At 42.5% G+C, this 10,768-nt stretch overlaps 1 long non-coding RNA gene across 5 annotated transcripts in view; it reads left to right on the forward strand.

Moving 5' to 3' along the window:
- Nucleotides 1–264: 264 nt before the first annotated feature.
- LOC125759571 (uncharacterized) overlaps nt 265–10,768 on the forward strand; it is a 27,502-nt gene continuing 16,998 nt past the window's right edge. For 2 of the 5 annotated variants that reach the window (XR_007417173.1, XR_007417175.1), the window contains exons 1-2: nt 265–662; nt 1,512–1,640. This is a non-coding gene — a long non-coding RNA (uncharacterized LOC125759571). Of the gene's footprint in view, nt 663–1,511; nt 1,641–3,341; nt 3,482–5,811; nt 5,917–10,768 lie in introns of all 5 variants that reach the window. The other 3 variants (XR_007417174.1, XR_007417176.1, XR_007417177.1) reach the window with 3 other exon arrangements.

Raw genomic sequence — 10,768 nt, forward strand, 5'->3', positions numbered from 1 at the left:
CTCCAGAGTTTTCTTTTCTTCGTTTTACAATTTATCAGCGCCATGTGTGGCCTACACGACGAGCTTATACCGCAACAAAAAGCTTGGTTTCAACGGGAAACTCCACAGAGCGCAGGCTCACACGCGCGAAAGCACGCCAGCGAGCGGCAGCGCCGTCTGCACGCTGGATCGCGCAATCTTTCCACCTGGCAGGCAGGCGCGCTCACGACATTAAGGAGACCTTCCTAGCCCGTATAGTTCTGCGTTCGTGTGATCGTCGTGTCGTCGTGCCGAGTTTTTGTGCGGTCGACTTTTAACGCGCTGCCTCGCATTGTGTGTATTGTGTGTTGTATTTCGTGGTTACTGACGTAAGCGCAACTATACGCGGTACCAGGCAAATAGTCACCAGATGCCGACCGTGCGACTTCAATCTCTGCGACTGCTTTGTTCGGTGTGACCGACGGACGCGATTCATAGTTTTGAAGAACACCTTCTTCAAATGTTTCCGCACGTCAGTGAGTAGCAGCGCCGCAATCCTTTGTCGACGACGCGTTCTGTCGCCCTGGAAAATGCTTTGACGCTCGGGGACGGCCGGTAGCTCGGCGATTCCTCGCTTGGCGCACCATTGGAAACCGGCGGTCATCTAGCAGTGTACGCTGCCAGCGTATTTTTTATTGCCAGAGGTAAGTGAACGTTACGCTTCGTACATTGTGAGTTATTGTTATTGTAGTACGCCTTGTCGCCGAAGAAAATCGCATAACGTGTTGGTAGTGTATGCGGTGTAGTTGTGAGGATTGTGCTCGCGCATGACATTTGTCAAGAACGTAGTCGGTAGTGTTATAAAGTTTTGGTAATTAGCTCGCTTGCACGCACTGCTCTACGCTAATATTTGCTGAAAGGAGACAACATTTTTGTCAGGCTCACCATTGTCATGCGTTTTATGCATGTCTCTCGACAAATTACTTGGAGTAACGCCGTGAAACCGAAGCTTCAACATCCATTTCGCTCGCACGAGCTCTGAAGGAATAATCATCAGCCACCGTGTGAATCGTGAATCGGTACAGTGGGAGAAATATAGTGTATTTAGGGATGTTTTCTTTAGGCGTGCATTTTATTTGTCATTAAGTAACGTGACCCTCAAAAGCGTTAGGTTAGCATTCTTGGACATTGCTTATCATCTTTCAAGCAATAGATAACATAGATTTGCTAAAAATGCAATTTCTGCAGCATGACATTGTATTTTGTTCAGTTGGTTTGCCCCATTTTTATCCTTTATGCACGTTCACCTAATTTGACAAGCCGTACTTTCAGCTGAATTTTCAATTGCTTTTAGCACTATATGTGCGTCCGTGTATTGAAGTCCCACCTCTCATCGCATAATAATAGCTTGTGAAGAACGACGCTTGTCTTGAATTAGCCATTTATCAGAGCTCTTCCTCCCTCCTCAAAGGGCAAGGTGCTGCTGGCACACCTGGTTCGGCTTTTCTTAACCTTTTTTTTTTAATGCTGAAGTTTTTTGCAACGTACTGCAGGTAGCAAACAGCAGTGCCTCGACAAACAGTGGAGTGCTGACCATGCAGTCCAGAAGGTGGCTGAGGCAAGTATGCTATAGGAGGTGCTTATTCAGGCAGAAGAAATAAGCATCTGTAGCCAACGTAAAGGTAATGTACAAAGTTCCATTTAATGAAGAAGAATCTTGTTTTGAGCTAGTCATGTCGAAGGGAAACAATGAGCGCTAGATAAATGAGATGGAAATGCAGAGTAACAATGTTATGTATGCCAGCAACCAACTTAAGTTTATTCATGCAAAAGGGTTATTTCCAACTGGTTCATTTGGGGGAAGAGCCCACAGTTTCCACGAATGGGCATACCTGGTAGCCGTTGCACAACCTGTTACTGTGTTTTCGCACTCATTATTATGTGCCACTTACTCTTGTGACGTTCCACCAAGGTGAAATTACTTCACATAAACAGCAGCGAGAAGGCTCTTGCTAGCCAGTTCAATTAAGACAGCGTTACCGTAGCTTTTAGTTCCAGTAAACCAGCTAAGCTGTATAGAAGAGCGTACTCCATGTTTGTCACCATGGACAGTGCATTTTGCCTGGGAACATGGCTTAGTTTTGCAAAGGAAAATGTTGCCTTTCTGTAAAACGTGGTAATGGGAAATGGCATTGTGCCAAAAATATTAAGGTTTATGACTTCTTGCAGCACGCATTGTTGTACAGGGATGTTAGCGTTTTCATAAATGCAATGCATGGTGCTTGAAGAATATAGCGGCCCACTTTAAAATTTATAACTTCATGATTTCAGTATCTGGGACAGACTTTACTGTATACGATTTGTTTCTGGAAAGCTTCAACCTATCTTGCAATTCTTCAAGGCCAATACTGAATTTGCTGTGTACATTTGGCTGCACATTCTCATCACTTATGCTAAACAGGCTTGAGTGATGTGTGGAATTCCTGTCAATCAATTTTATTGATTACCTCGTACGATCTATTCTGCTTCCCACAGTTATTGGGTGCTTTGTGTGCATGTGCTATGCATGCTAGAAATGAAACAGGGAATGCAGCTGGCAGGATCAACGAGTACAATGCCCATAGGCTATTATGAGGTGCGAAATGTTGCCACTGCTAGAATTTACATTGTGTGTGCATGGTACAGCTGATTGTGTAATTTAGCACTTTCCAGCTACTTACGCAGTTGGAGCAGATGTCGATCATGTTTACTGAGTATGGCACGGCCACCAAGTTCGTGCATTCTGCATACCAGGAAACCTGACACGAAGCAACGTATTGCTGTGATGGCAGCTAAGTGAGAACGATTGAGTTTGTCTTCTCTGTCCATTTGTCAATATCCATTACACAGGCTTGTTAAGTGCATATAAGCGGCTTTAGCAATGCACTTGCAGCTACAGAGCCAGTAAAGACAGCCAATTTCCTCATCAGAGTTCACTCTGCAAATCCCACTTTCCATAAAGGGCATTCGTTTTTGATAGTTAGGTCAAAACTTGCTCAATTAAACACTCGTGGTGTCTGACATTACATGAATTATGATAATTGTTATATCTCATGTGAAATTATGCCATTGTTTTTTTTTTCATATTCTTACTTTGCATACACACTTTACGACTGCACCCTCCCCAACCGAATCTTTACTAGTGCTACATTTCTGTTATGGGTGAAAACAATTATTGAACTAAAAACCAGGCCACGAAAGCAGTATGATGCCCTGTAATGTAGGAGGATGCCGCTATTGCAGTGTTTAGTCTAGAGCTGAATTTAATGAGAAAGGGCAGCAATGTAGGTCATCTGTGGATATTTGCAGACCATAATTGTGTTGTGGTCATTTTGTTATCGCAGGAAGCATCTTCAAAAAGCAGTGCTACAAGGATGTGAGCAGCAGTTTCCCTTCAACGAACAGGTCAAATTCATGGAAGCCACGTACCTGCTGCTTCTGGCCTACACAAACATGCAGCCACCATAGTAAAGTTCTTGCAAAGGTGTGAGACATCCCTATGCTGCATGGATTGAGCATGTTAATTGCCTGTTTTTTATAGCTTATAGTAATATGTCTACAAGTGTACTTCCTTCTAGTGTATATTTACATTCTCTTAAAGGGCCAGTCAGCAAGCTCCGACTTCTTTTTTTTACACCTCCCAAACAAGCTCGCTAATTCGTACAGTGGGGGCCGCAGGAATAACATTGTCCGAATGTCAGACACTCCACTTCTAAAAACAATAACCGCACCTCCTCTTCAGCGCTTGACCAGTCCTCTTTGCTAGTGAAGTGGTGTAATGTTGACCTATGAGCAACATTAAGTAACGCTGACTGTGAATAGTCCTCTGCAATACGAAACGGCATTTTGGCTTTGTGGATGATGCAGTATCTGTGGTTGTCACAAGAGTTGCGAATTGTGTTTATCTCGCCAGTGCTTTTACTGTGCTTCCTCACCGCACCGCTTTGGCACGTGGCACATCGAGGAAGCCCCTCTTCAGGATGGTTCAGGCTGAGCGAGAAACTGAAACCGCTGGCAATGTTCGTCTCTATCCCCTGTGGCTTCATTATTACACCACTTAATGAAAAATCATGTGACAACATGTCACGTTGTACAAGCGTGCAGTTGTCACAAATTTTAGACTCCGGGTTGTTTAGGGGCCCTTTAGCCTTAAATTATGAATGGTTAAATTCACACGTCACGTGGTTTTCTTGCTTTATTTTTTGGCAATGCTGATTTTTTAAAATAGCATGTCAGCTTCTGTGAGTGGTAATTATCAATTATCATACCAAACATCCTGCTATATTCAACAAGTGTTATAGATTTTTCATGGCACCAGAGCCACCTGCTTTTTGCCGTGTGGCAGCTACATGGAAGTTCATTGCTATGCTGCTTTGTTTAACTGATATCTTTTCAATCAATGCGTTTCACAGTCCAGGGTGTTTGGTGTATTTGCATCTTGATGTGTTTAATATCATACAAGTGATGGATTTTTTCTGTCTTCTAGTGTTTACTTTGCAGCTATTTAACTGTGGTTTTCAGGGGCATATCTAGACAGGAACATCAATTCTGCTAAGCTTTGGTTCGAAAAGAGACGCTGAACAGGAGTTCCTTAGGTGCATGCCCTGAGCACCAGCCCTTTGGATTACAGAAATATCTAAACTGCATAATGTCTGCAGCTCCTTGCTTAATTGCATGTCTTTCTTCAACCTACAGCTCTTTCCATAATCCTTAACATTAACCTACATTACCAAGTGAACATCCCCCGCTGCAATACAGTGGTTATAATGGTCAGCTGCTGATCTGAACTGTGCGGGTTCGATCCTTGATGGAGTGGTTGCACTTTCGGTGGAGGTGCAAATCCTAGAGGTTCCTGTGCTTTTAATTTCACGTTTACATACAGAACCCCATTGTTATTATTACATCAGCAAGTGGACAGAGTGGTAATTCTAGATTGTATACATATTTAGTATAACAGACAGCTGAGCTGGTTGGTAGGTATTCATGTTAAAAAGGCAGGGCATGCAAACATGGACACAAGAGAGAAACCAAGACACCACTAACGCCAACTGGAAAGGTGGACAGTGGCACAAAATAAAGTAGACACAGAAACTTATCTGTGCATGCCCAGGCAAGAGGCGATACCTATCAATCTGGCACGCGCGATAGTCTACGTGAGAGATAACTGCTCAAGCATTTGATTTCTTCTTTATGCTAGTTAATCGACGGTTGGCTCTCTTGTGCACTGCCATTATCGATATGCCAGGCCTCGACAATTGGACGCATTTCTTCATTCATGTGCTTGTACAAAACTGCATTCATCGAATTTTGGCGTGCATTTACGCTCTCAACAATGTAAAGGTAGATTAGGTGATGAGCCTCCAGTTAGGATCTCAGCGTTTTAGGTGTCTTGACTCTCTTGTGTCCATGTTTGCATGCCCCATCTTTTTAACATGTATTCATATAGTGCGTAAGAGAAATAGGTTATCTAGTGAGTTATTTGGAAAGTAAGTTTAGGGCGAACACCAATATAGCAGTGTAAATTAAATTTAAGCGATGAATGCATCGGGCTGGATTAGGAAACAATATAATGGCGAAATATAGCCGTTTGCTCTTTGCTTATACTTGTCTCAGTTTCTTGTCTCGTATGCTTTGACAATGACCAGGTGTCGTGTTGGATGCTACCTATTGGTTATGAGCTATACATAGACAAAGCAGCGGCTGTTTGGATGCTTTCTAAACAGCTACCTCATGGGGAGAGAAAAGTTCATTTGGGTTATGTGAGGCATGCTAAAAAAAGTCGACTTGTTTCTGATGTTTTTGTTTTCCTGGCAGACATTCTACACGAACTTGCCCAAAGGCGGAAGGAAGGCACGCACAGATGGACGCACAGAAATCATGGGGCTGCCGTAGAAGCTGTGAATGAGCATTAACCTGTGAGTATGTGTCTTAAACATTTTGCTGAAGCCTTTTATTTTGGCTGAACATTCTTATCGATGCTTTGTATTCCCTGATTTGTAGTGCAATATTGTTACACCCTGTTGCTTTCACAACAGAGCTCTTTAGTCTGGTACAAGGCCCAAAAAGTTCGACCTAGATGACCAAATTGCGGCAGCTAGTTGTTTCCACAATTAATGCATTAGTGTAAAAAACGCAATAGACGGAGCACAAGAAAAAGGAAGACACAAACAGTGCTGTGCTCGTGTGCTCAGTCTTCTGCACTGCTTTGTTTACGCTCTGTCATACCAACACACAGCATCCATTTTAGCTTATGTAGTAGTCCAGCTCATACACTTGGTAACGTTCTCCAACGGCAGGATTACCGGATATCTGGCTTGTGAAGTCAATCTAAAGTGCATGCCTGTTCGTGTAGACTTGTGTGCATCCACCATTGAGATGGAAATGCAGCTGTGTTTTAATATTTTAGCCAGTATAGCTCGTGAATGGAATTTGGAGCTGTGACAGCAACACTTTTAGAGGGGGCGAGTTACTAAATTATTGTGTATTTCTCTATGATTGCATGTTATAAAACATAGCTGGTTAAAATTAGTCCAGATTTTACGCTATTTCTTAACATATGACCTTCCGTACTGTTCGAAGGCATTGAACCATATGAAATGCTTTGTGCCTTTGTGTGTGTGCCGAAGGTTAGGAGTCATTATACTAGAGATAGATAAAAATAGGTCAGAGGTTAAAGTAAATTTTTCGCAATCAACTTCTTGTGGGCAGTTATTCAGAGCAGGGTTTTGAAGTAATTTAGCAATACAAGCAGATTAGTGCTTCATTTTAGTGTCTGACAGTGCACACTGTTTTATTTTAGTACCTATTTGGGTCATTTCACGCCAGTGTGCCAGGTCGTTTTTTGACCATTTCCAATATTTTGTAAAACTGGTGCTGTTATGTTTCAGTGTGGGAAGTAGTCATTCAAGCGTTATTTTCGGGGAAAGAATTGCATGATGCAGCAAAGACCTTTCAAACTTCGCATGCAGAAATGAAGCTGTGTCAGGCAAATTAATTGACACATGGTTATTGCGTCGAGCTATTACTACAAAGCATTTGTTTCTTTAACATAGTCACCAATCTTTCATGACTATGATAGTCGAATTTATTTTGATTTCAATTTATGCTATTTGCAGTCGTGAGGAAACATTGCAAAATGCACCATTTTTAAGTATATTGTAAAAAAGACTGAATGTTTCATGTGAAATATTCACAGTATGCGTTCAGTGCATATACCAAGGGTTGAAAATGCTGCTGGCAAAAAGAAGCAAAAATGTCTTCAAATTGGCACTTGGAAGAAGTAGTGTTTGAACCCATATTGCGGGCTCTCTTTCACTGTGTAGCAATCCCAGCTAAAATGTTGCCTACACATCATAGTGTGCTTTCCTCGTGCGATAATTTAGACAAAGTTTTTAAGGTGTAATATTATCTTCAAGCGAAAAATAATTTTTTCAAATGAAAAATAACAAGGCTGTGGGAAGTTTCTTGGAGCTTTGCCTTCACTGCACAGCACCATTGTTCTTGCATGGTATTTCAGACAGAAGTATTGCTTAAATCTGCAACATTTAGACTTGCACTATATGAGCACAGGGGCACCCGCGTGAATCCTGCGCCAATGTGCTGTGCAGCGAAGGTCAAGGAACGAGACTCTGTGCAGGCTAGGGATTATTCACTTCAGTAAATTTTTCCTTGCTTACAACCAAGCAGTATATATTTTTTTTAAATGGAATATAAATTGCCAGCAAAGTATACCACACAATAATGTCTTGGCGACATTTCTGTTTGGAATGCTACATAGCAAAAGCTAAGCTGCAATATGGGTCAAAAGCTATTTTTCCGACTGTTACAGTTTGGGTGGAACGTTTCTGATTATTTTGTTTTTATAGTAGTTTTATGACAAAGTGGATATCTACCGTATTTACTTGATTCTACCCGCCCTCGATTGTAACGCGCACCCGTTTTCCGCGACCAAAAAAAAAGTAATACATCGATTGTAACGTGCACCCATTTTTCGTGAGAGAAAGAACAAAAAAAGTCCATAGGCGTCAAACTCGCGCACATTCAGAAGCACAAGTATTTGGTTTTAAAGAACTAAAGTTTCAAAAAAGTAAAACACAAAGTCAAAAGCGGGCTTGCCGCTAAACTGTCACCACTACGGCGGCGATACGAGTCGCGTAATGGATCAGTTCTTCGTCACTGTCGGAACTCCTTGTCACTGTCAACACTCTTCGATTTCTCGTGAAGCTTTGCTTTTAAAAAAGAAAGAGCTGGGCCGAGCTAGTTGGTACACTGACATTATGAAACCGTTAGCGCACAAAGACGGGAACAAGAAGACGACACACAGAGCGCTACTTCCAACTGATGTTTATTGCAACACAAAAACGCCATATATGTAGTCTCTTCACTCAGAATTGGCTACTGCCCCAGGACTGCCTGTTGGATTTACGCCCCCCGTTCTAGGAAACGCCTACTTCCCTACGCCTCCAACCACTCGAAGCTAGTTATTAAACGTGCCGTTGCTCTTGCCGCCATGGATAACGCACTCATGAGGTCGTGTTCCCATCAGATCCCCAAAGTTTTGCCTCTCAAATCAATCGGAAAAGCAGCTGGATTTCCTGAGTTTCTTCTATGTGACCTTGCTGAAACCTTGTTGCGGAGAGCTCAAGAAAACTAGTGATGTGCCTCGGAAAACACAGACAAGAAAAAACTGCTGTCATTCCGTACGTACACCAAGTGTCCCATAGGAAACGAAGGCAGCAGGACGCGCAGGGTGTCAGGGTGGTTCTCTCCCCAACAAACTTGGAGGCCTGTGCAAGCGTGTGAACGTGAGCAGCGAAAAGCCTGACATATGCAGCAAGAAACACGCCACGAGGTTCGTGTCCTGCAAATGCAGTGTCGTGTATAAGGTTCCGCTTCATTGTGGACGTGTTTACATCGGCCAAACTGGCCGATGTATCAATGATCGCCTACGGAAATGCCAACAATTTGAAGCAAAGTCAGGCCGCACATGGCCTTACATGTGCAACTTGCGGTTGTTCTGCCTTTCTTGACAGCTGTCGTGATCAGGAAATACCGAGACCGATTGCTCGGGAAATTCATGAGGCATACGTGCATAGAAACAGCTCGGACCCAGTTGCGTTAGCATGCCATCTGTATCGCTTTCGAAGAAAGAGCTGGCGTTTTTGCAAAACCAGTGACTTTACTTAGTTTTGCTCTTACGTATTAGGTTTTAACCTTTTAGGTTCTTTTTACATCTTTTATAGTTTTACCTTCTCACGACTCTGTTTTTCATACCGTTTTTACCTTTTGACGACTTCCATTGTTTAGCCGCATCTGTTTTCATTCCTGTTCATTTATGCTGGCCAGCATTTGTAATACCCTTGTTCATTTTTGGTACATCACCTTTTCACCCTGTGGTTTTGCCTTTATGATTCTGTTAAAGAAATGCTTGGTGTGATTCAAGTGCTCTTTCTGTACGCCCAGTTACCAGCGCGTGCTAACAAAGCCTGTTATCGTTAGCGAAAAAAAAAAAAAAAAAGGGAGAGAGGAGAGTGTAGGAATAAGAGAGAAGCTGATAGCTCAGCTCTCCAAACATGCGCAGTAGCCATTCTGAGTGAAGAGACTACATATATGGCGTTTTTGTGTTGCAATAAACATCAGTTGGAAGTAGCGCTCTGTGTGTCGTCTTCTTGTTCCCGTCTTTGTGCGCTTAACGGTTTTCATAATTTTTAAAAAAGCTTCTGCTTCTGTTTGCGCCAGTCTCGCACGCACGTTTCGGAACTCCGAACTATATCCGAACGACCGCGATGCGGCTCGATTTCCGTCCGTCTCTCTCCACATGTAATAGCTATTCTTTTAAATGCGGCATCGTGGTACACTCGTCGAGTATTTGGAGTCAGCACTTCCATGCGTCGATGCGACGCAGAAAGGGATGACAATCTCCTCAGCACACGTACGAACTGAAGAAATGGCAGAAATCGTAGGGTCGGCCATTTGAAATGTCCCGATGGCATCGATAACCGAGTTTCTTTTTTTTTCGGCCTCGATTCTAACGCGCATGCGATTTTTGGACTCGTTTTTCCGGAAAAAAGGTGCGCGTTAGATTCGAGAAATACGGTATTTACTTATTTATTTATTATTGACAATACTGCTGAACAGTAAGCAGTATTGCAAGTGGGCTAGAGTGGATAAGTTACAATAAAATGATCTTGCTAAGCAAAACGGAGCATAACATATACAAAACACAAGATAAACCAAGAACATCTATACAACCGTCTTAAGGAAATGATAAGGGAACAGCACAAAATACAAAGGCACGAACTTTGGAAATCAACCTCGGTATTCCATACGAAAGAATTAGTCTTTCTTCTGATAAATGTTAACATTAGAACTCAGCATTTTGCAGTGTTTCCTTATGGCTGAAAAAATGTAACTTGAAATGAAATTAGTAAACTATTTTAGCCATGAAACCACTGCCACCTTCAGATTAAAGAAAGAAATTATCTGCATTAAAACGGGAACAAACAGCGCTGGACATGGACGAAGAAAGAACAATAGACGAGGGGGGCTGTCGCCTTCTACCTTTTTTTCCGTACCGTGCCCAGCGCCTGTTTGTTCCGTTGTAATCATGTACTAACCAGCCAGTTAGGTTCTCCTGAAATATTTTGCTCTAATTGCTCAAAGCAATAACTTTGTATAAGTTACCTTGCATGACGCAGTTTCACATCTGTAGATGGATGTGATGTGTTTCCTTTAAAGCGAAGCATCGACATGCAATGGCCAAGCTCAATTT

This window comes from Rhipicephalus sanguineus, chromosome 8, assembly GCF_013339695.2.
Source record: "Rhipicephalus sanguineus isolate Rsan-2018 chromosome 8, BIME_Rsan_1.4, whole genome shotgun sequence".
In the NCBI taxonomy this organism is placed as follows: Eukaryota; Metazoa; Arthropoda; class Arachnida; order Ixodida; family Ixodidae; genus Rhipicephalus; species Rhipicephalus sanguineus.